The sequence below is a fragment of the Sander vitreus genome, unplaced genomic scaffold, assembly GCF_031162955.1.
Source record: "Sander vitreus isolate 19-12246 unplaced genomic scaffold, sanVit1 ctg906_0, whole genome shotgun sequence".
Classification (NCBI taxonomy): Eukaryota; Metazoa; Chordata; class Actinopteri; order Perciformes; family Percidae; genus Sander; species Sander vitreus.
This window is the reverse complement of record NW_027595985.1, coordinates 680-6259: the sequence shown is the minus strand read 5'-3', so window position 1 is coordinate 6259 and position 5580 is coordinate 680. Positions and strand designations below refer to the sequence as shown.

The 5580-nt window shown below is 48.6% G+C and overlaps 1 long non-coding RNA gene across 1 annotated transcript; it reads left to right on the top strand.

Annotated features, from left to right (window-relative positions):
• Position 1: 1 nt before the first annotated feature.
• Positions 2 to 864, top strand: LOC144515088 (uncharacterized). The gene is made up of 2 exons (XR_013501699.1): positions 2 to 41; positions 481 to 864. It is a non-coding gene; the product is annotated as an uncharacterized LOC144515088 (long non-coding RNA).
• The last annotated feature ends 4716 nt before the right edge of the window (positions 865 to 5580 follow it).

The window sequence follows — 5580 nt, the reverse complement described above, 5'->3', positions numbered from 1 at the left end:
CCCAAGCAAGATTTCCATCTCCCTCCACAGCGCAGGCAGAGGTGTGTACAGCTTTGTTTAACCGTGAAAAAGCCATTCAACCATCTTTTATAGTCTCCCTCTGAGTATTACACACTTGGAGTGGCAAAAACTAGACTCACAATACATATTTCCATATCACATCTCTATATTGTTAAATGCTCTTGGACAATTATGTGCAATGCTGTTTTCTACTACTACTACTGTATACTGTACATTGTATAGCAACATAAACTTCATTTTACTTGCTTAATTTTTTATTTCTGCACTTCAGCTATGTAACTCTATACTCTTATTGACTGATTCTTAGTCTTAGTTGTGCCTCAAATTTGACTGGGAGCAACTGTAACTCAACAATTTCCCTGAGAGGATCAATAAAGTATTCTGATAGCGCCACAATTACCTGCCTTGTCAATATAATTTCTATTAGGAAGATCTACCTTTTATATTTTTTTTTACCAGGGTTACCAAGATGCAGACAACCTCCATTACGCTGCTTTAAGTGTCAACCTGCCCAACAGATCGAGAAGGCAGAGGAACAACACCAACGATGAATGTGTGTACTCCAGTGTTAAACAATAGAGCTGGACATGTTTCATTTGCATTGTGTGAGTGAAATCTTGTAATGTAGATATAGACATAGATCTTGAGATAAGTTTTATTAAGATGCAGATTCTTTGTTGTTTTGCATTTTTCCGGTTCAGTTAGGACAGGTTCATTGCTTGCCTTAAAAAGCTCCTCTTGGGCTTCTCATTTGTCTCTTTTTCTTAATGCTTTATGCATGTACCTTCTGTGCCTATAATGATCAAATAAATCTTATTTCTACATGAAACACTTTAACCTTGACACTTTGTGTGTATGTGTGTTCAATCCCTGGTTAGCGTGGCACCATGCCATTTTGCCATACTGTATCATTTTAGTATTTTTAGTTGCTTTTCAATACATGTTTCTTTTATTGGTATTCTATCTTGCACTTTCACCGTTCAATGAAGTGCTGCTTGAAATGTCTGCTCTCATGTTGTAATTTTTGTATGTGGAGGGTGGAGGGGGGCTTACATGGGTTTCTGATTCCTAATTAATATCCTGTAAATCTTTTAATCTAGAAAGTACGTTGTGGTGAATGCTTGAAAAGTGCTATGTAAAATATGATTATATTATTATTATGTGAACTGGAGAAAGCATGTGACTGACCTCATCCATCCCTGGCATAACAAACAATTTTTTTTAACTGATTTGTGGACACACATTTGGTGCATATGAGACAAGCTGGAGCTCTCTGGCCCTAATAGTGTTTCCTGGAGCTTTTGTACAGCCCATGGTACAACGTACATGATTCTTACTAAAGACAATTCTGCACAAAAAGAGATCAGTTCAAATTCCCCCCACAAAAATATATTTTTCGGTCACAGTCTTGCTGTCTTTTTTCCTCCTATCCCTTCCAGATCTTAACTCTATTTATTCTGCCACACTGACATCACATGAGGCGGCTGGCAGAGATAGAAAAAGATTCCCATTTTTACAACTTGGAGTTGGTTGTCCGAGGATTCACTGTACATACTGTACATGGTCAATATAGCACTATAGCCATTCAATAAGCATTAAACTACCTTAAATATAGACTTTGGCCGATGTGAGGCATCCATGTTTGTGTTGGAATTCGTAGGGTACAGATTCAGTTATTATAGTTACTTATATTATTATGAGTTATTAACCTATATATTATTAAAAAATTATCAAAGATGTTTTGTCAATATTAATGAAGTTATGAATATGGTTATTAATAACTTTATCAAATCAACAAACAATCAAAACGGGGCACCACCCTGGAGTCAGGGACCAATAATCAAACTGTGAAACAGTCTCATTTAGGTGGTGTTCCCTTTAAAATACAGATCTTAACTTGGTTAATCAATCTGGTATTCTTTAAAGGAACAAAAGGAAGGAATGAATTTGAGCACTGACCTGTGTTCAACCAGCAATTATTACAACAGAATGAACAAAACAATCACAGACAACTGCTATTTAAAATATAGTAGAATTTAGTAACTTCAGCATTATTAATGACCAATCAATAATCCATCCATCCATCCATCCATCTTCATCCGCTTATCCGGGGTCGGGTCGCGGGGGTAGCAGCACCAGCAGGGGACCCCAAACTTCCCTTTCCCGGGCCACATTAACCAGCTCCGACTGGGGGATCCCGAGGCGTTCCCAGGCCAGGTTAGAGATATAATCCCTCCACCTAGTCCTGGGTCTCCCCCGAGGCCTCCTCCCAGCTGGACGTGCCTGGAACACCTCCCTAGGGAGGCGCCCAGGGGGCATCCTTACCAGATGCCCGAACCACCTCAACTGGCTCCTTTCGACGCAAAGGAGCAGCGGCTCTACTCCGAGCTCCTCACGGATAACTGAGCTTCTCACCCTATCTCTAAGGGAGACGCCAGCTACCCTCCTGAGGAAACCCATTTCGGCCGCTTGTACCCTGGATCTTGTTCTTTCGGTCATGACCCAGCCTTCATGACCATAGGTGAGGGTAGGAACAAAAAACTGACCGGTAGATTGAGAGCTTTGCCTTCTGGCTCAGCTCTCTTTTCAGTCTAACGGTGCGATAAATTGAATGTAATACCGCACCTGCTGTGCCGATTCTCCGACCAATCTCCCGCTCCATTGTCCCCTCACTCGCGAACAAGACCCCCAAGGTACTTGAACTCCTTCACTTGGGGTAAGGACTCATTCCCTACCTGGAGAAGGCACTCCATCGGTTTCCTGCTGAGAACCATGGCCTCCGATTTAGAGGTGCTGATCCTCATCCCAGCCGCTTCACACTCGGCTGCGAACCGATCCAGTGAGTGCTGAAGGTCACAGGCCGATGATGCCATCAGGACCACATCATCTGCAAAAAGCAGCGATGAGATCCCCAGCCCACCGAACTGCAACCCCTCTCCACCCCGACTACGCCTCGATATCCTGTCCATAAATACTACAAACAGGATTGGTGACAAAGCGCAGCCCTGGCGGAGGCCAACTCTCACCTGAAAGCGAGTCCGACTTACTGCCGAGAACCCGGACACAGCTCTCGCTTTGGTCGTACAGAGGTGGATGGCCCTGAGAAGGGACCCCCTCACCCCGTACTCCCGCAGCACCTCCCACAGTATCTCCCGGGGCACCCGGTCATACGCCTTCTCCAGATCCACAAAACACATGTAGACTGGTTGGGCATACTCCCAGGCTCCCTCCAGGATCCTTGCGAGAGTAAAGATCTGGTCCGTTGTTCCCACGACCAGGGACGGAATCCGCATTGTTCCTCTTCAACCTGAGATTCGACTATCGACCGAACCCTCCTTTCCAGCACCTTGGAGTAGACTTTACCGGGAGGCTGAGAAGTGTGATACCCCTGTAATTGGCACACACCCTCTGGTCCCCCCTTTTTAAAAGGGAACCACCACCCCGGGTCTGCCACTCCTTAGGCACCGTCCCAGACTTCCACGCAATGTTGAAGAGCGTGTCAACCAAGACAACCCCTCCACACCCAGAGCTTTAAGCATTTCTGGACGGATCTCATCAATTCCTGGGGCTTTGCCACTGTGGAGTTGTTTAACTACCTCAGCAACCTCCACCAGGGAAATTGATGCCAATCCCCCCTCATCCTCCAGCTCTGCCTCTACCATAGAGGGCGTATTAGTCGGATTTAGGAGTTCCTCAAAGTGCTCCTTCCACCGCCCTATTACCTCCTCAGTTGAGGTCAACAGCGTCCCATCCTTACTGTACACAGCTTGGATGGTTCCCCTTCCCCCCTCCTGAGGTGGCGAACGGTTTTCAGAAGTACCTTGGTGCCGACCGAAAGTCCTTCTCCATGTCTTCTCCGAACTTCTCCCACACACGCTGCTTTGCCTCTTTCACGGCAGAGGCTGCAGCCCTTCGGGCCCTTCGGTACCTTGCAACTGCCTCCGGAGTCGTCTGGGATAACATATCCCGGAAAGACTCCTTCTTCAATCGGACGGCTTCCTGACCACCGGTGTCCACCACGGTGTTCGTGGGTTACCGCCCCTTGAGGCACCTAAGACCCTAAGACCACAGCTCCTCACCGCAGCTTCAGCAATGGAAACTTTGAACATTGTCCACTCGGGTTCAATGCCCCCAGCCTCCACAGGGATGCACGAAAAGCTCCGCCGGAGGTGTGAGTTGAAAGTCTGTCGGACAGGGGCCTCCTCAGACGTTCCCAATTTACCCGCACTACCCGTTTGGGCTTACCAGGTCTGTCAGAGTCTTCCCCCACCCCTGACCCAACTCACCACCAGATGGTGATCGGTTGACAGCTCCGCCCCTCTCTTCACCCGAGTGTCCAAAACATATGGCCTCAGATCAGATGAAACGATTATAAAATCGATCATTGACCTTTGGCCTAGGGTGCTCTGGTACCAAGTACACTTATGAGCATCCCTATGTTCGAACATGGTGTTCGTTATAGACAATCCATGACTAGCACAGAAGTCCAACAACAAACAACCACTCTGGTTTAGATCAGGAGGCCGTTCCTCCCAATCACGCCTCTCCATGTGTCTCCATCATTACCCACGTGCGCGTTGAAGTCCCCCAGCAGAACTATGGAGTCCCCGACTGGAGCCCCATGCAGGACTCCACTCAAGGTCTCCAAGAAGGCCGAATACTCTGAACTCTTGTTTGGTGCATATGCACAAACAACAGTCAGAGTTTTCCCCCCCACAACCCGCAGGCGTAGGGAGGCGACCCTCTCGTCCACCGGGTTAAACTCCAACGTAGCGGCGCTCAGCCGGGGGCTTGTGAGTATCCCCACACCCGCCCGGCGCCTCACACCCTGGGCAACTCCGGAGAAGAAAAAGAGTCCAACCCCTATCCAGGAGTATGGTTCCAGAACCAAGACTGTGCGTGAGGTAAGCCCCACCAGATCTAACCGGTAGCGCTCCACCTCCCGCACAAGTTCGGCTCCTTCCCCCCACAGAGAGGTGACATTCCACGTCCCCAGAGCCAGCCTCTGCTGCCCGGGTCTGGTCCGTCGAGGCCCCTGACCTTCACTGCCACCCATGTGGCAGCGCACCGACCCCAGCGGTTCCTCCCACAGGTGGTGGGCCCATGGGATGGAGGGATGTCCGCCACGTAGCTTTTTCGGGCTGTGCCCGGCCGGGCTCCCGTGGCAAACCCGGCCCACCAGGGCGCTCGCTGGCGAGCCCTCCATCTGGGCCTGGCTCCAGACGGGGGCCCCGGGCTTCCTCCGGGCAGGGTCACTTCATCCCTTCCTCGATTTTTTCATAGGATTTTTGAACCATTCTTTGTCTGGCCCCTCACCTGAGACCACTTTGCCTTGGGAGACCCTACCAGGAGCACCAAGCTCCAGACAACACAGCCCTCAGGTTCATAGGGACACACAAACCTCTCCACCACGATAAGGTGATGGTTCCCGGAGAAGGCCAATCAATCATACTTCGATCAATTAAAACCAATGTACCTTTTTTCAAACTACAACCAAAACAATGCAAAAACAAACCAGCATGTGATGAGACCCTCTGTGTCTCTGTGTGCGTGTGTGTG